Source organism: Microcaecilia unicolor, chromosome 8, assembly GCF_901765095.1.
Source record: "Microcaecilia unicolor chromosome 8, aMicUni1.1, whole genome shotgun sequence".
Taxonomy (NCBI): Eukaryota; Metazoa; Chordata; class Amphibia; order Gymnophiona; family Siphonopidae; genus Microcaecilia; species Microcaecilia unicolor.
Genome location: NC_044038.1, coordinates 65,507,844 through 65,531,874, shown reverse-complemented (window position 1 = coordinate 65,531,874; position 24,031 = coordinate 65,507,844). Strand labels below are relative to the sequence as shown.

At 44.3% G+C, this 24,031-nt stretch overlaps 1 protein-coding gene across 3 annotated transcripts in view; it reads left to right on the top strand.

The window, feature by feature from the left end:
- The window catches only part of NAA60 (N(alpha)-acetyltransferase 60, NatF catalytic subunit), a 95,969-nt gene that overhangs the window by 19,283 nt on the left and 52,655 nt on the right, over window positions 1–24,031 (top strand). The gene's annotated exons all lie outside the window — the stretch shown is intronic.

Below are 24,031 nucleotides of genomic sequence, written 5' to 3'. Positions count from 1 at the left end.
GCATCGGCACCGAGAGGACCGCTCACCCTCTGTTCAGGAGGTGTCGATGCGCTCCACTCTGGACAGCCCGGAACAGCCTCCTCGCCCGGAACAGGTTCTGACGTCGACGCCTGCATCGACCTCTCAGCCTTTTTCTGCAGCCACTCTGAACGAGAGCCTCCGGGCCGTTCTCCCAGAGATTCTGGGAGAGCTGTTGCGCCCTACCCCTCCGGTACCGGCGGTGCTTGCGCCTCCGGTACCGTCGAGCATGGCGCCGGCTGGCCCATCGCCCAGGTTGAGGTCCCCGACGTCGGTACCGCGTGCGGTGCCGACCGCGGCCACCTCCCAGGAAGGCTCCCCGACTACGTCGGCGGAGGGAGCTTCGCCGACGCGGGCCAGGGAGTCTACCTCTCGACGCCCCCATCGTGGACGTGGTTCCACAGAGTCGAGCAGGGCGAGGTTGCAGACACAGGTTCGTGAACTTGTGTCTGACACCGAGGGTGAGGCCTCGTGGGAAGAGGAAGAAGACCCCAAATATTTCTCTGACGAGGAGTCTGAGGGTCTTCCTTCCGATCCCACTCCCTCTCCTGAAAGACAGCTTTCCCCTCCTGAGAGTCTGTCTTTTGCTTCCTTTGTCCGGGAGATGTCTACGGCCATCCCCTTCCCGGTGGTTGTGGAGGACGAGCCCAGGGCTGAAATGTTTGAGCTCCTGGACTATCCTTCTCCACCTAAGGAAGCGTCCACTGTTCCCTTGCACCATGTCCTGAAAAAGACATTGCTTGCGAACTGGACCAAGCCACTAAGTAATCCCCACATTCCCAAGAAGATTGAGTCCCAGTACCGGATCCATGGGGACCCAGAGCTGATGCGCACTCAGTTGCCTCATGACTCTGGAGTTGTGGATTTGGCCCTAAAGAAGGCTAAGAGTTCTAGGGAACATGCTTCGGCGCCCCCGGGCAAGGACGCTAGAACCTTAGACTCCTTTGGGAGGAAGGCCTACCATTCCTCTATGCTCGTGTCCAAAATCCAGTCTTACCAGCTCTACACGAGCATACACATGCGGAACAATGTGCGGCAGTTGGCGGGCTTGGTTGATGCTCTTCCCCCTGAGCAAGCCAAGCCTTTTCAGGAGGTGGTCAGGCAGCTGAAGGCGTGCAGAAAATTCCTGGCCAGAGGAGTTTATGACACTTTTGATGTTGCGTCCAGGGCCGCTGCTCAAGGTGTGGTGATGCGCAGGCTCTCATGGCTGCGTGCCGCCGACCTGGAGAATAGAATCCAGCAGCGGATTGCAGACTCGCCTTGCCGTGCGGACAATATTTTTGGTGAAAAAGTCGAACAGGTGGTAGAGTCTCTCCACCAGCGGGACACCGCATTCGACAAATTCGCCCGCCGGCAGCCTTCAGCTTCTACCTCTACAGGTAGACGATTTTTTCGGGGGAAGGAAGACTGTTCCCTACTCTTCTGGCAAGCGTAGGTACAATCCTCCTTCCCGACAGCCTGCGGCCCAGGCTAAGCCCCAGCGCGCTCGCTCTCGTCAGCAGCGTGCGACTCAGCAAGGCCCCGCGGCTCCCCAGCAAAAGCAAGGGGCGAGCTTTTGACTGGCTCCAGCAGAGCATAGCCGACATCCAAGTGTCCGTGCCGGGCGACCTGCCAGTCGGAGGGAGGTTGAAAGCTTTTCACCAAAGGTGGCCTCTCATAACCTCCGATCAGTGGGTTCTGCAAATAGTCCGGCAGGGGTACACCCTCAATTTGACCTCAACACCTCCAAATTGTCCACCGGGAGCTCAGTCTTACAGCTTCCAGCACAAGAAGGTACTTGCAGAGGAACTCTCCGCCCTTCTCAGCGCCAAGGCGGTCGAGCCCGTGCCATCCGGGCAAGAAGGGCTGGGATTCTATTCCAGGTACTTCCTTGTGGAAAAGAAAACAGGGGGGATGCGTCCCATCCTAGACCTAAGGGCCCTGAACAAGTATCTCGAAAAAGAAAAGTTCAGGATGCTTTCCCTGGGCACCCTTCTCCCCATGATTCAGCAAAACGATTGGCTATGCTCTCTGGACTTGAAGGATGCCTACACTCACATCCCGATACTGCCAGCTCACAGACAGTATCTGCGATTTCAGCTGGGCACACGTCACTTCCAGTACTGTGTGCTACCCTTTGGGCTCGCCTCTGCGCCCAGGGTGTTCACAAAGTGCCTAGCTGTGGTAGCAGCGGCACTTCGCAGGCTGGGGGTGCACGTGTTCCCATATCTCGACGATTGGCTGGTGAAGAACACATCAGAGGCAGGAGCCCTGCAGTCCATGCAGATGACTATTCGCCTCCTGGAGCTACTGGGGTTTGTGATAAATTATCCAAAGTCCCATCTTCTCCCAATGCAGAGACTCGAATTCATAGGAGCTCTGCTGGATTCTCGGACGGCTCGCGCCTATCTCCCAGAGACGAGAGCCAACAACTTGTTGTCCCTCGTCTCACGGGTGCGAGCGTCCCAGCAGATCACAGCTCGGCAGATGTTGAGATTGCTGGGCCACATGGCCTCCACAGTTCATGTGACTCCCATGGCCCGCCTTCACATGAGATCTGCTCAATGGACCCTAGCCTCCCAGTGGTATCAGGCCGCTGGGGGTCTAGAGGACGTGATCCACCTGTCCACGAGTTTTCTCAAATCCCTGTATTGGTGGACGATTTGGTCCAATTTGACTCTGGGACGTCCCTTCCAAATTCCTCAGCCACAAAAAGTGCTGACCACGGATGCGTCCCTCCTGGGATGGGGAGCCCATGTCGATGGGCTTCACACCCAAGGAAGCTGGTCCCTCCAGGAACGCGATCTGCAGATCAATCTTCTGGAGTTACGAGCGGTCTGGAACGCTCTGAAGGCTTTCAGAGATCGGCTGTCCCACCAAATTATCCAAATTCAGACAGACAACCAGGTTGCCATGTACTATGTCAACAAGCAGGGGGGCACCGGATCTCGCCCCCTGTGTCAGGAAGCCGTCAGCATGTGGCTCTGGGCTCGCCGGCATGGCATGGTGCTCCAAGCCACATATCTGGCAGGCGTAAACAACAGTCTGGCCGACAGGTTGAGCAGGATTATGCAACCTCACGAGTGGTCGCTCAATTCCCGTGTGGTACGACAGATCTTCCAGGCGTGGGGCACCCCCCTGGTGGATCTCTTCGCATCTCGAGTGAACCACAAAGTCCCTCAGTTCTGTTCCAGGCTTCAGGCCCACGGCAGACTGGCATCGGATGCCTTCCTCCTGGATTGGGGGGAGGGCCTGCTGTATGCTTATCCTCCCATTCCTCTGGTGGGGAAGACTTTGTTGAAACTCAAGCAAGACCGAGGCACCATGATTCTGATTGCTCCCTTTTGGCCGCGTCAGATCTGGTTCCCTCTTCTTCTGGAATTATCCTCCGAAGAACCGTGGAGATTGGAGTGTTTTCCGACCCTCATCACGCAGGACGAAGGGGCTCTTCTGCATCCCAACCTCCAGTCTCTGGCTCTCACGACCTGGATGTTGAGGGCGTAGACTTTGCCTCTTTGGGTCTGTCAGAGGGTGTCTCCCGCATCTTGCTTGCTTCCAGGAAAGACTCCACTAAGAGAAGTTACTTCTTTCATTGGAGGAGGTTTGCCGTCTGGTGTGACAGCAAGGCCCTAGATCCTCGCTCTTGTCCTACACAGACCCTGCTTGAATACCTTCTGCACTTGTCTGAGTCTGGTCTCAAGACCAACTCTGTAAGGGTTCACCTTAGTGCAATCAGTGCATACCATTACCGTGTGGAAGGTAAGCCGATCTCAGGACAGCCTTTAGTTGTTCGCTTCATGAGAGGTTTGCTTTTGTCAAAGCCCCCTGTCAAGCCTCCTACAGTGTCATGGGATCTCAATGTCGTTCTCACCCAGCTGATGAAACCTCCTTTTGAGCCACTGAATTCCTGCCATCTGAAGTACTTGACCTGGAAGGTCATTTTCTTGGTGGCAGTTACTTCAGCTCGTAGAGTCAGTGAGCTTCAGGCCCTGGTAGCCCAGGCCCCTTACACCAAATTTCATCACAACAGAGTAGTCCTCCGCACTCACCCTAAGTTCCTGCCAAAGGTTGTGTCGGAGTTCCATCTGAATCAGTCAATTGTCTTGCCAACATTCTTTCCCCGTCCTCATTCCTGCCCTGCTGAACGTCAGCTGCACACATTGGACTGCAAGAGAGCATTGGCCTTCTATCTGGAGCGGACACAGCCCCACAGACAGTCCGCCCAATTGTTTGTTTCTTTTGATCCCAATAGGAGGGGAGTGGCTGTAGGAAAACGCACCATATCCAATTGGCTAGCAGATTGCATTTCCTTCACTTACGCCCAGGCGGGGCTGGCTCTTGAGGGTCATGTCACGGCTCATAATGTCAGAGCCATGGCTGCGTCGGTAGCCCACTTGAAGTCAGCCTCCATTGAAGAAATTTGCAAAGCTGCGACGTGGTCATCTGTCCACACATTCACATCTCATTACTGCCTACAGCAGGATACCCGACGCGACAGTCGGTTCGGGCAGTCAGTTCTTCAGAACCTGTTTGGGCTTTAGGATCCAACTCCACCCCCCGAGGGCCCTGTTTGTTCTGTTCCAGGCTACACTCTCAGTTAGTTGGTAAATTTTTTAGGTCAATCTCAGTTATGTCCTCGCCGTTGCGAGGCCCAATTGACCAAGGTTGTTGTTTTGAGTGAGCCTGGGGGCTAGGGATACCCCATCAGTGAGAACAAGCAGCCTGCTTGTCCTCGGAGAAAGCGAATGCTACATACCTGTAGAAGGTATTCTCCGAGGACAGCAGGCTGATTGTTCTCACAAACCCGCCCGCCTCCCCTTTGGAGTTGTGTCTTCCCTTGAAATGTATTGTCTTGCTACATACTGGACTGGCCGGCTCGAGCCGGTTTCGGGCGGGAAGACGGCCGCGCATGCGCGGTGCGCATGGGCGCGCGAGGACTAGCAAAGGCCTTTGCTAGTAAACTTTCCGATGGAGGGGGCTGCCGAGGACGTCAACCCATCAGTGAGAACAATCAGCCTGCTGTCCTCGGAGAATACCTTCTACAGGTATGTAGCATTCGCTTTATTGTAATTAGACTGTTGGACCTGAATAATATAAAGCACTATAGTAACGTACTACAGCCCAAATTAAATATATACAGCTTGCCTTTGATGTGGGTGCTGTTTTACAACCCTTAAAATGTTCAGAATAATATTAAGAACATACTTTTACAATGGAGTTGAAATAAATTAGAGACTTCTTCTAGAGCTAAAAATTATAACATCTCAATTTGAATTTATGCTGGACTAAGAACAACAACTTAAAACAACATTTGGGATTATCTTAAATGCCATATGTTTTATCTGATTATATCCTTTTGCTTTCACGTCATACTATAATCAAGTTGAATGGAAAGTTCCTTTAATGATGTGACTACTTTCAGGCTTTTTTTCGAAAGAGAAGGTTTGTCCCTCTTTCAACACAAATCGGAAGATGGGCGTCCTTCCCACAGGGTCGTCCAAATTGGTATAATCGCAAGCCAATTTTGGACATCTCCAACTGCTTTCTGTCGCAGGGACGGCCAAAGTTCACGGGTGCGTGTTGGAGGCGTAGCGAAGGCGGGACTTGGGCGTTCCTAACACATGGACGTCCTCGACCCATAATGGAAAAAAAAAGGATGTCCCTGACAAGCACTTGAACGACTTTATCTGGTCCTGTTTTTCTTATGACCAAGGCACAAAAAGGTGCCCAAACTGACCAGATGACCACCGGAGAGAATCGGGGATGACCCCCCCCCTTACTCCCCCAGTGGTCACTAACCCCCTCCCACCCTCAAAGAAAAATTTTAAAATATATTGTGCCAGCCTCAAATGTCATACTCTGGTCCATCACAGCAGTATGCAGGTCCCTGAAGCAGTTCTAGTGGGTGCAGTGCACTTCAGGCAGGCGGACCCAGGCCCACCCCCCACCCCCACCTTACACTTGTGGTGGTAAATGTGAGCCCTCCAAAACCCACCACAAACCACTGTACTCACATCTAGGTGCTCCCTTTCACCCGTAAGGGCTATGGTAGTGGTGTACAGTTGTGGGTAATGGGGTTTTTTTTTTGGGGGGGGGGGGGTAAGGGAGCTGTGTACCTGGGAGCAATTTTATAAAGTCCACTGCAGTGCCCCCTAGGGTGCCTGGTTGGTGTCCTGGCATGTGAGGGGGACCAGTGCATTACGAATGCTGGCTCCTCCCACGACCAAAGGGCTTTTTTTTGTTTTTTTTGTTACATTTGTACCCCGCGCTTTCCCACTCATGGCAGGCTCAATGCGGCTTACATGGGGCAATGGAGGGTTAAGTGACTTGCCCAGAGTCACAAGGAGCTGCCTGTGCCTGAAGTGGGAATCAAACTCAGTTCCTCAGTTCCCCAGGACCAAAGTCCACCACCCTAACCACTAGGCCACACCTCCACTCCATTTGGTTGCATTTGGTTGTTTCTGAGATAGGCGTCCTTGGTTTCCATTTCGCCGAAAATCAGAAACGACCAAGTCTAAGGATGACCATCTCTAAGGATGACCTAAATTTCAAAATTTGGGCTTTCCCTACCGTATTATCGAAACGAAAGATGGACGTCCATCTTGTTTCGATAATATGGGTTTTCCCACCCCTCCATCAGGACGTTTTGCGAGAACGTCCTCAGCAAAACTTGGGCGTCCCTTTCGATTGCCCCTCTTTGTGTCTTAATGTGAGACACACACCACCTGTACAAGTTGTCATTAGCAATCCTTATTTACCCTTATACAGACCATAAAAATTACTTTGGGAAAGAGCTCTAAGGCCAAAAGAATAAAATTACACACATACATTATTATATTTGATTTTGGCAGTAAATTGATACATTTTAATAATCACCATTAGTTATACAACTTAGTGGCATACTACCAATGTGGGATATGCAACGTTTGAAAACAACCATAACAAATTGCTATTCTCCTGTGATGTGAAATGTCAGAATAAAAGCATATAATCAGTTAATTCCAAATGATATTTTAAGTTGTTCTTATTCCAATGTGAATTTGAATTGAGATATTACAATTTTAGCTCTAGAAGGGATCACTATTGTAAAATGTATGACATGTGTTCTTAATATTCTGAACATTTTAATAACTGTAAAACAGCACACATCAAAAACAAGCTGTATATAATTAATTTGGGATTAGACATTGGCCATCATATAAAGAAGAATCCCAGCAGAAAGTGGCAGTCAGTTTATTGAAGAAAGGTTCAAATACCGGACTTGAGACAGAACTGAGTTTTTTTGGCGGTTAACCAGCCTGCTTCAGGAATCACATAATTAGTAACTCTGGACTGCAGATGCTTGTACACAGTAGAGCCTACTTATATCAAGGTCACAAATCGCTACTATTACAGCAAACTAGGCAAGAAAGCTAACAAGTTCATTTTGTTGCTGAAAGTTGTATCTTTTACTCTGAAAAACATTTTAAGGATCTGACCTCTATTTGGTTTCAGTGCCACAGTAAAGCATTTCAATTAAAATATTGCCATCAGTATCTGATCTCTCTAGAAGGTATGTCAAGTGCATGTAAATTAAACAAAATAAATTATGTAAGATCCAGTCTATCAAACAATATCTGAGAAGATTGTTCTTTCTCCTCAGAAATCTGCTTCATGACAGAAGGCAAATAAGTCCTAAAGAGGGGAACGAATTTTGAGTACTGCTGTCATAAAATTCTTAGATACCAGTAATTCCCATGGGGAAATAGGTGGAACTCAAGGAATATTCAGTAGACATAAATTCCACTTCAAAATAGAATTCCCCAGAGCTTCCATTTTCTTATGAAAGGATCTTTCACAAAAGTTTTCCCTTTAGCTCAAACATTCTTATAGTGTCCTCCAGAATAACATACCACTGTTTAAGAGATTCCACTTTTTGTTCTTGTGCCATTATGAACAGTCTCCCACCAAATTTATCACTGAATAGGCAGACTGCTCCAAAGTAGGTAACCCTAGCTATATAGTTTCAAAGTTAAATATTGTTGGTTTTACCAAGGCATTCTTCATTCCTTGCAGACCTTCATGCTTCTTTTCCATCTCAACAGAGTCACTGTGGGGCTCATTTTCAAAGCACTTAGACTTACAAAGTTCCATAGGTTACTATGGAACTTTGTAAGTCTAAGCGCTTTGAAAATACACCTCCCGTGTTCCCATATCTGATGATCTCTCAGCCATAATTCTTATAAGTGGCTCCAGTCATCTGGTGCTGTGTACTTCCATTGGTACCTGGGCATACCTCCACCTGTTCTCCACACAACAGCAGCTTGTTCCTTCATCCACTCTAGCAGATCATTCTCCACATCATTTCTTCCTGGGTGCCATGGATGGATCCCAGACCTTCAGGCTTGACGATTCAAGCAGTGAAACAGATCCTCCTCCTGCAAGTGTTCTTCCTACAGGCATAGTGATATTCTCAGTTTTGTTCCCTATGTATCTTATTTTAGTAGCCATGGCACACTGTGCAGAAAATATCTGTATTGTTCCCAATAACTCCATGATCTTTTTCTTGGCTGGTGATTCCTAACTCAGAACCCAGCTTTTTGTACCTGTAGTTGGAATTGTTTTTCCCTGTGTGCATCAGTTTGCACTTCTCCATATTGTTTCATCTGTCGTTTAGATGTCCATTTTCCCAGAATCTTTCTGTAAATCCATAAAATCATTTGTTGTTTGCTTATTAAAATTTGATATATGACCTTTCCAATTAAAATGTGGAGGAGTGGCCTAGTGGTTAGGGTGGTGGACTTTGTTCCTGGGGAACTGAGGAACTGAGTTCGATTCCCACTTCAGGCATAGGCAGCTCCTTGTGACTCTGGGCAAGTCACTTAACCCTCTATTGCCCCATATAAGCCGCATTGAGCCTGCCATGAGTGGGGGAAAAATGTGGGATACAAAAAAATGTAACAAAATCAAAGCAGTTACAATTCAAAAATTACAATTACTAGAGATTATTTGGAAAGGAACTACAAAATTGACAGGACAGTTAAGAGGAATAATTTCTAGGGAAGAAAAAAAAAAAAGATACATAACCTTCTTTCTAGTCTGGACAGCCCCCAGCCCTCTCAAGAAAGGCTTGAGCAAAGAGATGGGTTTTCATCAAAGTCCTAGAGTATGATTTTTAGGATCGAATATCAGGAAAGCAGTGAGTTTCAGAGTGAAGGAGCAGTATAGAAAACAATGCTGAATGATGGGTTGATTCTAGTCTTGAACTGCTGGAATAGAAAGACGATGAGGGGCTGAAGAGCGCAAAGAACGAGATGGAACATAAGGGGTGATGAGGGAGGAAAGGTGGGAAGGAATACTGGTGTATAAAATCTTGTGTGTTAAAGTGAGTATCTTATGTTGGATATGATAGGCAATGGGAAGCCAATGATGTTTAAGCAGTGGAGTGATATGATTGAATTTGTATGCACTGGTAAGGACCCTTATGGCAGTATTTGAATCATTTGAAGTCTTAGAGAAGAAGCCTGCAGGCTGGCATAAATTGTATTGCAGTAGTCTAATTTAAGGGCTACCAGGGGGGATACAAGAGAATAGCACAAGATATCTCATCTAGATAGGAGCACAGTGCATGTATTAATCGGAGAGACTGAAAGCGGGATCTGGTAACCCTAAAGGTTTGAGGGTCGAATGACAGAGCAGTATCCACTATTACCCCGAGATATTCGAAAGAAATCACTAGTATCAGTGAGGATCCCAATAAAGTAGGTGCAATAGTAGGGAAACCTAGATGACTAAATCATGTGCTGTTTTAATGACTTTGTCATCCACAAATGTAATCACCTCCATTGTCATTCTTATCTCTAGATAATTTATGAATGAGCCGTGTACAGACCTTGATTTGAATTTGGAAAAGTGTTTATTTCTTCCTATTATTACAGCCCCTTTGTATTTCATTATGGAGGGGGGGGGGGGGGGGAATTTTTCTTCCTCTCATGTTGATGCAGTTCTGTTTCTATGTTGGCAAGTTTTAACCAGTTTTGGTGCTTAAAGTATTTGATTATTCATTTACTTTTTAGGCAAAGTAATCCATAACTTAAAACTGGTTAATATTCAGAAAATGAGGTTAATATGTATTAAAAGTAAGTGTGAACATGTAATGTCTCAGTGGCTACATGCAAATAATTACCCTTGCAAGATTTCAAAATACCAGTAAACACTGTTTTCTTCAGCTGTCTTCCACTAGATGTCTGGCTTTCATATCACCGATGCAACAGTTAGACTACAGCAGAGATCTTTACTCATTTTTAAGTCTGAGTCACTTTGGATCTAAATGAAATGAAGAATAGCTGTTGACACTGCTGACTATTCTTGTCATGCATGTCAATGGCATGTATCCCCACCAGCCCACCTTCAAACTTTTAATTGGGGGTATCTTTAAGGAGGTGTGCATTTACAAATGCATTCTCTTCATCTATGGCAGATGACGTTTAATGTGAGCAAGTGCAAAGTGATGCATGTGGGAAAGAGGAACCTGAATTATAGCTACGTAATGCAAAGTTCCACGTTAGGAGTCACTGACCAAGAAAGGGATCTAGGTGTCGATGATACATTGAAACCTTCTGCTCAGTGTGCTGTGGTGGCTAAGAAAGCAAATAGAATGTTGGGTATTATTAAGAAAGTAATGGCAAACAAAAATGAGGACGTTATAATGCTTTGGTATTGGCACCTCGACACATCTCAAGAAAGATATAGTGGAATTAGAAAAGGTGCAGAGATGGGAGCCAAAAATGATAAAGGGGATGGGACTACTTCCCTATGAGGAAAGGCTAAAGCAGCTAGGACTCTTCAGCTTGAAGAAAAGATGGCTGAGGGGAGATATGATAGATGTCCATAAAATAATGAGTGGAGTAGAACAGGTAGATGTGAAGCGTCTGTTTACTCTTTCCAAAAATACTAGGACTAGGGGGCATCGAATGAAGCTACAAAGTAGTAATTTTAAAATGAATCAGAGTTTTTCTTCACTCAATGTATAATTCAGCTCTGGAATTTGTTGCCAGAGAATGTGGTAAAGGCAGTTAGCTTAACGGGGTTTTAAAAAATGTTTGGACGGCTTCTTAAAAGGAAAAGTCCACAGACATTATTAAAATGTACTTGGGAAAAATCCATTGCTTATTTCTGGGATAAGCAGCATAAAATGTTTTGTTCTTTTTTGGGATCTTGCCAGGTATTTGTGACCTAGATTGGCCACTGTTGGAAACAGGATGCTGGGCTTACTCATACTACCCCTCTCCTCAAGACCCTTCACTGGCTCCCTATCCGTTTTCGCATCCTGTTCAAACTTCTTCTACTAACCTATAAATGTATTCACTCTGCTGCTCCCCAGTATCTCTCCACACTCGTCCTTCCCTACACCCCTTCCCGTGCACTCCGCTCCATGGATAAATCCTTCTTATCTGTTCCCTTCTCCACTACTGCCAACTCCAGACTTCGCGCCTTCTGTCTCGCTGCACCCTACGCCTGGAATAAACTTCCTGAGCCCCTACGTCTTGCCCCATCCTTGGCCACCTTTAAATCTAGACTGAAAGCCCACCTCTTTAACACTGCTTTTGACTCGTAACCACTTGTAACCACTCGCCTCCACCTACCCTCCTCTCTTCCTTCCCGTTCACATTAATTGATTTGATTTGCCTACTTTATTTATTTTTTGTCTATTAGATTGTAAGCTCTTTGAGTAGGGACTGTCTTTCTTCTATGTTTGTGCAGCGCTGCGTATGCCTTGTAGCGCTATAGAAATGCTAAATAGTAGTAGTAGTAGTAGTAGCTTGATGGACCTTCCGTCTGTCCTAGTATGGCAATACTTATGAGAAGTGCCTTGTCCTTCATGCATGTGCCTATTCCACACACCCCCTCCCCCGTGAGCTGTAATAACGAGGTAGAGAGTAGCAGAATTTAAAAAACAGAGAGAGACGATGGAGGCTGCCGCAGAGATCGTAAGGGAACGCCATTGGCCCCCAGGCCTGACATTGAACCCTGGACTAAAGTATTCCTGTACTTAAGTCACTAATTCATGTCTCTCTGCACCATCACCCACAGTTCTGCCAGCCCAAGCTTGCTGATTAAGTGCAGTGATTTGTAAAAATTTATAGTTACGTGAAAGCTGATCTTAAATACTTGAAACATACCTTTCCTTTCACTGAACAGGAAAAAATATTTATGAAAGGAACAAATCACAAGAAACCCCAGTTGTAAACTTTAGTTTCCTGGAGCATTCATCATTTCATCTGTTTGGCAAAGACAAATGGTCCTGGTTTTGCTTTCTCCTGATAGTTTATTTTTAAGTGGAACTACTGGCCTCTGCTTCCATAGTCCTTTTTTTTTCCACATTAAGTATTACACAGTGTTTTGCAATGCAGAAACCACAAAAATGCAAAAGGATATGGCAACATGCCTAACCAAATGAAGGCTCTGGATTAGTAATGTTTGCCGTGTTTCGTAAATGCGCTTTCCAGAAATGCTGTTTCTTTTCTTCATTCCATCAGCTTAGTGCTCTTAGGCAAACAAAGATTCACAGCTTTTTATGTCATAGGCATAGGATAATACTTTATTGCACTGTCTTAATGAAGCACGTGGAAGCCGCTGACATCGTAAATCGGGGGAAATATCTCCAAATAGGTTATTTTTTTGTACCCTATTGTCGGGTGGAGATTATGAAGGATTCGGCACCCAAGAAACGTCTGCGCTGGGAGGATTGCTCCCCCTCCATACAGGAGGTGATGATGCGCCGTCTCCAAGCAGTCGAGATCCCACCCCCGCATTGATCCTAGTGGTTCTGCAACCTGCGTGTCAATCGGCACCTCAGCTTTTCCTGGTGGGGGGCACAGCACATCTCTTTTTAGTATTGTTGGCAGCTGCCTTTCCACAAAAGAGGTGTTTAACAATTTTTGTGGCTCCTTCAATCAGGTCTATGCTCACTCATACTATCTTTGCTGGGCAGGGATCAAGCGGGCAGATTGTATGCTGTAGGCCTTTAAGGATTTTTTTTCAAGAACTTCCTCTGTGACTTGGTTGGAGGTGTCCCAGACGGATGTGCATGGTGAAAGAGGGAGTGTTTTCTTCGTTAGCTGGTGGGAGCTTTGATGGGACTATCTGTAGGGCTTGATGGAGACCTTTAATTTTGTTGGCAAAGTATGTGGCAAAATCATTGCTGGTTACTTGTGACAGGCAAGGCTGGTTCTGTTTTGGGGTTTGCAGTAGGCTGTTTACTGTTTTAAATAGTTACTTGGTTGAATTTGCAGCTTGTTCTATATGTTGAGAGAAATATTATTTTTTGGCTGCTGTTAAAGCCTTGGTGGTACATTGCCATGTGTTTCTTACATATATAAAACGACATATGTAGCTAAAATAAAAAGTGGGCATCTTTTGATAACTAAAAACATATACATATAGATGCTTTATAAGGTAGTAAGTGTGTTGCTGCCAGTGGCTTATCTGCTCAGCTCTCACTGAATGGATTGACCCCTTTGAAAATTCAGTTGTTGTTTTCATTAATAAATTGGGAGGAATTTTTGTGTTGATATACAGTTTATACCTCTCCACCATAGAGTTCTACTCAATAATTACCTGTTCTGGTTTACAGTCTTGCTTTTTGCATGTGTATTTGAATGCTTAATTTGCCTCTGGTTCCTCATGGGAGGAGAGGGTCAGGACTGTTTGGGTAGTGAGCACAGGAACTAACAATCGGATGCACAGTGTGAAAAGCCTGCTAAATGTGATGAAGCATGCAGGGCACTGCCATATGGGGGGATTTTATACATGGCACCTGAAAAATCTGCATGGACATTTTTGCCTAAGCATATTCTATAAGTGGCACCTAGATTTAGGCATGGTATATAGAATATGCTTAGTTGATATCCCAGTGCCTAAAACTACACACATCCATTTATGCCAATGAAAATATGATGTAAATCCGGTGTGTAGATTTAGGCACACTGGGCCATATTCTATAACTGCAAGTGTAAATTTTGGAGAGCCCATAAAACGCTCATTTCCCCACCCATAATCATGCCCATTTTTGGCTGTGCACATTAGAAATTAGGTGCACTGCGTTTTAGAATACGCATAGTGAGTTTTGTGCATAAATTCTAATTATTGCCAATTCTCAATATTGCTTAAGTGCTGTTATCAATGCTGATTGGCTTGTTAAACCAATTAGTGCGTTGTTACAGAATATGCTTGGATTTCGGCACGTATTTTTAGGAGCGCTTTATAGAGTCTGGGGGATGGTGGGGATGGAAGAAAGCAAAGAGGTAATAACAGAGAAAGGAGCAGTGATGGTTGGAGAACTCCAATCATGAGTAGGAGTGCAAGGCCACAAGTTGGATTTGTGTACATTTTTCGAGGGTTTCCTTCCAAAATGGATCATTTTCCCCAGGGTGCTCTGCTGTATATAGTAGGATGAAAATATGCCAAGGTTGGACAGACCCAGTGGCTCTATAGCAGTTCTTCTTATTTCTATGTGGAGTACCTGAATTAAATTCCTAAGCCAATTAAGTTGGGGAATGCTGGATTCACAGCCCTTAGGAAGGAAAGGAGTTCAAATCATTACACATCAGGACTTGAATCCATGATTGCAGGATTCTAGAAAGAGCCCTGGTGCATGGCCCCTCTCCAGAGAATGTTATTGCAGTGACTGAGCTGAAATAAATTATTGTACAAAATAGGGTGAACATTCTCAGTTATTTGAAAATGAAGGCTCATTGTAGCACAGTCCAACAGCGGCTGGTTTCTACCAAGCAAGAGCAGAAGGAAACCATCAGGAAAAGCCTCACCCCCCCCCCCCAAGCTTTAGTCAATTATCTATTGCATAGTAGAGCCACTGATGCCCTTGTGTTTGTCTTCTAGTCAACTTCATTGTGCTCTTTTTCATCCACCTGTCATCAGATGGCCATCTTCCACAATTATCTCATGTTTCCTGTTCATTTGGTCCTGGGGAACTGAGGAACTGAGTTCGATTCCCGGCACAGGCAGCTCCTTGTGACTCTGGGCAAGTCACTTAACCCTCCATTGCCCCATGTAAGCCGCATTGAGCCTGCCATGAGTGGGAAAGCGCGGGGTACAAATGTAACAAAAATAAATTCCCCCCCCCCACCCATATCCCCTCTCTTATAAAGGCAAGTTTTTTTGTGCTGTGTAAGTGTGGCATGCTAGTAAGAAAGAGTACCTATATTTGAGTGGATTTTTATTTTCTTTCCCCAATTAGGCATCATCCAAGGTTTTCCCAGATAGGAAGATGGTAAAGGGTAGAACTGTTTTGGTAGGAGGAGTTTTATAGCTAATGGTGTGGTCATTGGCTTTGAAAAACTACAGGAAGGACTTGACTTGGATGTTCAAGATGGATATGCACATTTACAGGACAGACACTTTTATTTGCTCTCAGGGAGTCAGAGATCGCATGGAGTGAACGCTTTCAGTTTGAGGGACTCTTCTGAAAACTCCCAATATGGGGAGGGGGCGGAGGGGAGTAGTCTCAAGTGTATATATAAGGTAGTTGTATTTACCATGGAGGCAGTATGCTTGATCAAAGTGAGAAAAGAGCCTCTGCATACGCCGATCTCTGCTAGTCAAAGAAGCTGTGCTGAGGCCAAGTCCTAGAGAAGATTTCCTTTCTTAGCCAGCAGCAATACTGGAACTGCTTAGGCATGGCATCTGGGTTAATGAAATATATGTATATGTATATGTGTATCTATCTGTAGAATGGGCTGCAGTACATGTAGCATTCACAGCCCCTAGAACAGTGTTCTTCATTGTAAGGCCACAGGACCAATGGTGGTTCCCTAACTCTCTTCCCTGAATAATACGTACTCCCATAAGTGCATTAGTACATAAGTATTGCCATACTGTGAAAGACCAAAGGTCCATCAAGCCCAGCATCCTGTTTCCAACAGTGGCCAATCCAGGTCACAAATACCTGGCAAGATCCCAAAAAAGTACAAAACATGTTATACTGCTTATCCCAGAAATAGTGGATTGTCCCCAAGTCCATTTAATAATGGTCTATGGACTTTTCCTTTAGGAAGCCATCCAAACCTTTTTTAAACTCTGCTAAGCTAACCGCCTTTACCACATTCTCTGGCAACGAATTCCAGAGTTTAATTACACGTTGAGTGAAGAAACATTTTCTCAGATTTGTTTTAAATTTACTACATTGTAGCTTCATCGCATGCCCCCTAGTCCTAGTATTTTTGGAAAGCGTAAACAGATGCTTTACATATACCCCTCATCCCCAGAGGCTTTCCAGAAAATGTCTTCATTTTCCTTCAGGACTTTACGTCTCTCTGTGAAACTGTGTAAACGGTTAAGAAGTTTAGACAATAATACACATAAAATTCACCAAGAGCCACATGATACTGGAAGAAAACAGAACAGTTGTCCCACAGGCAGTGCATGCGGCAAAACTCTGGGAAAGGCCAGGGGGCATTAACAAACCAGGGGGAGAGACAGCTTAGAGGGATTGAGGACAGGATGATGGCTACTGACAGAGGAGAGGCTGGTGGGAAGTAATGATTGGGATAGGGTTGGGGAGGGTGTGTATTGGGAGAAGCATGTTGGTGAAGAGAAGATGAATCGAAGGAGAGTTTGAAGAGGAAACCTACCTTCCCTCCCCCCCCCCCCCCCCCCCCCCCCTTATCACAAGGGTCTGGACACTATCTACTTTATACAGCACTGGTCTGGCTCTCGCACTTAAGTCTTTTTGCCAACATGATCCCCACTTCAAATACAGGATCGCTGCCCTAGAGAGAAGTGTGTCAGCCATTATACATTGGTGACATGTAATGACCCAACTTAGGACCTGTGACTACCAGGTTCCAGAAGTCATTCTGGCATATTCTTCCCCCTACTTCCTCTGCCTGAGGGTTGTTTCTGCAGTGATTGGTCAAAATTGAGAAGGGTTACAAAATAAAGAAAAAGCTCTTTAGTTAATTGTGAATGAAGGTGTATAGTGGCATTGCGCAGTATATGTTTGTTCTAATTAAACTTAATCAGTTCCAAAAGAAGGAATTATAATAATTTTAAAAACTTCAAATTTCAACTAATATAAACAAGTTTGGTAAAAATCTTCAATGAAAAATCAACATGATGTGCTCAGAAATAATATGTAATGTATCCAATATATATAGTATAACTATATGAATGGACTTGCATCAGTTTCAGTCATCGCACATCAAGGAGAAAAATCACATTTTCATAAACATGAAGTATAACCAAATACTAATCTCATGCATAAGTCGTTCGGAATCTCCTTGAGAAAACTTGCAGTGATCTGATTGACAATATAGATCTGACACAACGTTCATTTGTAGCAAAAGATCTTCATATATCTCAAGAATTGAAGCGGTGCAAAGAAAAGCTACAAAAATGGTATGGGATTTGCTTTACAAGACGTATGAGGAGAGACTTGCTGACCTGAACATGTATTCCCTGGAGGAAAGGAGAAACAGGGGTGATATGATACAGACGTTCAAATATTTGAAAGGTATTAATCCGCAAACGAACCTTTTCCGGAGATGGGAAGGCGGTAGAACGAGTGGACATGAAATAAGATTGAAGGGGGGGGGGGGCAGACTCAAGAAAAATTTCAGGAAGTATTTTTTCACGGAGAGAGTGGTGGATGCTTGGAATGCCCTCTCGCGGGAGGTGGTGGAGATGAAAACGGTAATGGAATTCAAACGTGTGGGATAAACACAAAGGAATCCTGATCAGAAGTAAGGGATCCTCAGAAGCTTAGCGGAGATTGGGTGGCAGAGCCGGTGGAGGGAGGCGGGGCTAGTGCTGGGCAGACTTCTACGGTCTGTGCCCTGAAAATGGCAGATACAAATCAAAGTCAGGTATACACATAAAGTAGCACATATGAGTTTATCTTGTTGGGCAGACTGGATGGACCATATAGGTCTTTCTCTGCCGTCATCTACTATGTTACTATGTAAGTCCTTTATCTCAGTCCCGACATAGATCTCACCAAATTGCTTCCTCAGGGGACTCAATTGAAATCCATGTAGGCAGCACCTAAAAGCTGGGAGTGTTGTATCAGATGGGTTATAATATAAAAATATATGACTGAGCATAAAATGAAAACAAAGTTTGATGGATGAATAAATATGCTAATATTATTAACCAAATGTAAATTAAATTGTAGGACAATTTTGATTTAAAATATAAAGCTAGAACACATACTGTATAAACCAAGGTGTGAGTACAAGCTGTAGATGGAAGAGAAACTGATTCACACAGGTCCCTAGCAGTATACAGATTAGTAAGGTATGTAGCACATGACTATATAAGACACTGTGGTATAATGTAAACATCATATGGATTCAAAATTGTGAAAGTAAACTGGATGAACAGTGAAATAAAATAACTGGGTAAGAACAATAAGGATTCCCCCCCCCCAAAAAAAAAAACAAAAAAAAACAAAAAAAAACCAACAACCCCAAAACAGATGTTAACCTTTGCTCTTCTCAGTTTATCTAAAAGTATGGGAGAGGTATATGTGAAAAAATATGTACAGATCATGAATCCCAACCAACAGAAAAACATCAGGGGTCTTCCTGACATTAGTAGATGTTTCATGTTCACCTGCCTTAGAAGAAGAGCACCCAGAACCTTACTAACATGGTGCTCCTTTCACTGTTAACTTTTGAAGCATAGAGCACACTGAGCTAAAGGAGAAACTGTGAGGAAGTGATATTTTTACAAATATTTGGTAAGAGTTTTGGCACATTTGGCGAACCAGTCTTCTTTCAGTTTTATTAAGGCAACCCTAGAAAGAGCCAGAGGGAGAGAATTTTATTACACTATAAAACCTTTTGTTTATGTGCCGCTGTGAGGGAGTCTATAACATGCTGCCCCTTCCCCTTAAGAATACTCCTTCACAGCGATGGAACCATTTTAAGCCCCATAGTCCTGCTCAAAGAGGAAGTGACACAGGAGGGGTGGAACCAGGAGGACAGCTGCCATAAAAGGCAGGGCCAGAGTTGAGATAGAGAGGCCCAGAAAGAAGCAGCGATGCCTCTTGGCATATGACTCCACCACCTGTGTGTAAACTGCAACTACAGTTGGGTAGGCCAAGACCAGCTTGGAACCTCGCAGACTTTGTAGTTTGACCAGGGTACTTGATAGAGATTGCATTGGTAACTGGCGAGCTAGGCCAGAGATAAGCAGAGTGTGCTGTTGTGCCAAGAGACAGGAATGTATGCTGTGTCCCTGCAAGAGCAGGTCACCCAAGGGCATTGTCACATTCAAGGATTTTGCTTTGAGTTTGCCTTCTTCCTCCCTGTGAATTAAACAGGATCCCTTGCCCAACACCTTCAATAAATATTATTTGCTTTTACCTGCAGCTGCCGCAGTGTGGTTTGTTTTACCTGGGCTCTGGTACCACAGCCCCATCCGTAAAACCATTTCCTCCTCCCTTCCCAAACTCACTTCTATGGTAGCACTCCTGTGGCTTAGCACCACTACTTGGCAGTTCCATTGAATGCCCCCATCAGACTTCTCATAACTGCCCCATTGACTCCTCTGTACTGGGCATGGGCTGGTGGGAAAAATATGTTTGACAGTGTAGGTTGATTATCCTGTTGTGTCTGGGCTGAATGTTGCTGCTGCTTTTCCTGGCAGCAGTGGTGCTGTGTTTTGGACTGTTTGGCTGGGAATATATGACAGAAGGGTAGGTATTTGGAATTCTAGGTCTCAAAGAACTCTGGTCTTGTAGTTGGGCCAATACAATAGTTGAATAATTAAAAATTGAATCATGGTTGGTGTAATAGTACTATATGTAAATAGAGAGGACCAATTGTTATCGTGGCTGCTATTGTTGTAAAAAAATACCCTGATCTTGATGGCGTGGCTAGAGCTCCAGGTTCAAAAGTCAGCATCAGGTTTAAGTATGAGGATGTCTTTTGAAAGTTTTGCATTCATTTTTATCCCTGGACATGCTGTAGAGTTTCTAGTGTGATAGCACATGTCAGAAGCCACGTTAGTAGAAAAACATCTTTTTAAAACAGCAAAAATGCTGGACAGAAGATTAATGAGGTAGTGTTACCTAGAATAACTGTTGTTTGTTCTGTCTTAATTGGTTTGTGATGCTGTTAGGTTCTTGTTATGTTATTGTGTTCATGGCTGTAATTGATTTGTATGTAATTTAAGCAGAATGGCATTTCAGATTTGGTTCTTAATGAGAAACATTAAAGAATATAGCTGTACTGTGAGAAGTAGAAATTCACTTATCACAATTATTTTATCTCCGTTTATGAAATATGGTTAGTTCTGGAGATATGCACTGTGGCAGATAACATTCAGGCTAGTTTAGGCAAAATAATATTTTTATTGTTGCTAGCTGATAGGAAAACTTTTTCATAGTTTTTTTTTCCATGCAGTCTTTTTTTAAAAAGAAAATATAAGCTGAGTGTTTTTCTACTTCTTTGACTCTTGGGCATCATCACTATTTATGTTTGTTTGTCTCTGTAGGGAAATTGTGTGGGTTGTTGCTTTACCAAAATAGTTGTGTGTTTTTATAGTAGCAGAGAAAGGAAGCAACAGGGTATAAGACTTTTCCTCCTTGGGGGCATGGCTGTTTGACTCATGTCAGTAGAATATCTGGAGTTTAAATCTCATTTGTAAACAAACTTATTGTGATGTTCTTCAGAATAGAGACAACATTTTGTTTGAATTCTGTGAGCCAGTAGCTTGTGAGAAAGAGCTCGATCACCTTGGACTATCTTGTGCTTCTTTTTTTTTTTTTTTTTTTTGGCTGTAATGTTTGCTGGGTTGCAGTTTGCAGAACATGCATTAGAGCAGTGATTTTCAACCTTTTTCATCTCACGGCACACTTACAAGGTGCAAAAATTGTCAACATACATCACTGGAAACTAATCCATACCTGCCTGTCTCTGCTAAGATCTATTCCATGCCCACAAGTAATCTCCTCCAAACCTACCCGTACCTGTAACCTTCAGAAATAGTTATTTTGTTTACTTATGCTACTGAAATACATTAGAGCACTAGTATGCTTGCTATGGGGAAACTGGAACAAGATGTCTGTTACAGATTCCTACACAGACTAGAGAATGACACCGGGACAAAGTTTGACCTCGTCTCCGTCTCTGTGAGCTCTGCCCTCATCTGCACAATTTTTTAATTAAAGTTTAAAAAGGAACAATATGCTGTAAACTGTGGTTTATAAATCACAAATAGAAAATAATGAGCAACTGTAATAACCCCCCCCCCCCCCCGCCACCCTCTACTCTTCCAACCCCAACAATAGCTTTGGGGGGGGGAGCTCGGGAGAGAGGAGCTGCTGCCGGTATGCCTGACTTCTGAAAGAGGATGGGGGGAGGGGGGAGTTTTGGTTTTGACGAAAATGACAACCCGAATTTCTGGCCAGTGCTGAAACCGAAATTCAGTCGGCCTCTGCTTAACGCTCCATTGCCCCAGGTATAAAACTTTAGATTGTTGACACACTAGGGACAGTAGAAGCTGCATATAATAAATGTAAACCACTTTAGGTATACCACAGAAAAGCAGTATATCAAATCCATGACCCTTTATATTAAAAAAAAAAGTCCATGGTGTGTCTGATAGAACCTCCTCACACTTCCCGATTCAACTTAACATAAAAAACAAAACCTCCCTGGTATCTCCTTGGGGGGGGGGGGGGGGGGGACCTACCCCCAGACCCAGTGTCTTAAATAAGGCAGGACCAATACCCACTTGCTTCTGCTACTGGCACCATCTTCAGAAATGGTGGTGCCCGACCCCATGCAGTCTGAGGGGGCCTGGAGAAGGGGTCATTGGGTGCGGGCTTCCACTTGACACTTAGGAGGATTTTAAAGTTAAATTCAGGTGGTTTGGGGGTAGAGGTGGGGGGGCACTAGATTACCAGGGACTGTGCAAAAAGCAATCTGGAGCAGGTTGGTTAGGTTTGAGGGAGAGCCACTAGAAACAGCTTCTCTCAACCAACCCTTCTATGCTGCCCCAGACCTGGTGAAAATTTTCCCGTGTACAGCATGAGTCAAAAACACTTTTTTTTTCTTTTTTTTCTTTTTTTTTGTAATTGCATGACTGCAGAATTGATATTGACCTCATTACAATGCATTTCAATGTGGTATGCGGTAATGGTTTCCAAGTGAGTTAACAACCATGCTGAAACCCTTTCTGCATTGCTTGGCCAGTGAAACCGGCAGTAAAACCATGTTATACCCATGGTAATGCTTTCTACATTGCCCCCCCCCCCCCCTCCAAAGCAAGGTCAACATTAATTTTCAAATCCACTGTTTGAGCAGCCTGTTCCATCAGCTGAGAAACATGAGACCCAAGGTCATTCCTGACAATGAAATGCCTAACTATTGTTATGAATAATTAGAGATGACTTAAGTTCTATAGTTAGACTGCTTACTTGTCCAGTTTTAGGAAGGGAAAATAGTTGGTATGAAAACATTTCCCCCTCCCCCCCCCAACATTCAACACTATTTAACCAGCCACAAGCGGCTCCTGGCCAGTTAAGTAGTGCTTAGCCGACTAAGTGCTAATATTCAGTGTGAGATAGCTGGTTAGCTGTGAATATTCAGCAGTTTACCAGCCAAGCTTAGCAGCCAAATCGAACCGCCTAAATAGCAGTCCTATCTTTGGCTGCTATATACTTAATCATAAGTACATAAGTACATAAGTAGTGCCATACTGGGAAAGACCAAAGGTCCATCTAGCCCAGCATCCTGTCACCGACAGTGGCCAATCCAGGTCAAGGGCACCTGGCACGCTCCCCAAACGTAAAAACATTCCAGACAAGTTATACCTAAAAATGTGGAATTTTTTCCAAGTCCATTTAATAGCGGTCTATGGACTTGTCCTTTAGGAATCTATCTAACCCCTTTTTAAACTCCGTCAAGCTAACCGCCCGTACCACGTTCTCCGGCAACGAATTCCAGAGTCTAATTACACGTCTGGTTAAGTTTAAGCCGGCCACAAAAAAAAGCAGATATTCAGTGCCGGTCACCGGAAACATCCTGGTTCACTGGAAACATTCTGGCATTGAATATCCAGGCTGAGCGCCCATTGCTGCATTTGGCCTCTTTGTCTTTTTCACAATAAGGATGAGATGCGTCTCCAAGAGATCTTTTACATCAGGAGCAATTCCTCGTTCTATAGTAGCAATCTTTATTGTAAAACCTCCTACTATTCCAAATTCATTGGTGATACAGTAGTCAACTCGAGGAAACTGTACTTATTAGTTAATAGTTTATTGGTCACTCAATTAATAACCAATTCAACTGATCCCACACCTACTGTTGACCACCTGACTACTTACAACTTAACAATACCCCTTCATCTATAGACTTTCTACATGATCCTTTACTGCCTCTGTCTGAAGCAGATAGAATCGGTCTGTTTTTCATCCAATCACTACTGATCAGGTCAATCATGCGTTACGCAATTACGCAAATACACAAATTCACATTGTCTGCTTGATACGTGCCCTACTTATCTCCTAAAGTCAGCTCCTGATTTATTCTTACATTTGCACTTGAATCTTATTTTGATGTTGTCTCAAGGTTTCTTTCCCTCTGACAATGACAATATTATTTTGACTCGTATACCTAAAAATACCCAAACTAGCCTAAGTTTAGTTTCCAACTATAGACAAGTAGCCTCAATTCCTCTTCTTGTAATGGAAGGATTTGTCATTTGCCAACTTATAGAGTATCTTCAGCTTCATGCCATTTTGCATAGTTCACAATCTGATTTCAGTCCCTCTTACAATACAGAAACTGTGCATACCATCCTCTTAGCTAACTTTAGGAGAGAATTAAGTTTTGGCAACAAAATATTAATACTTCAATTTGATCTATCCAGTGCCATTTGATACTGTTGATCATAATAATCTTGACTGTTACGGAATCTGTGGAGTTGTCCTGAAATGGTTTTCTGGCTTCGTAAGATCTAGGTTGTATCAAGTCAAACAATCAGGTGTACTTTCTTTCACTTGGTCTCCTGGCTGTGGGGTCCC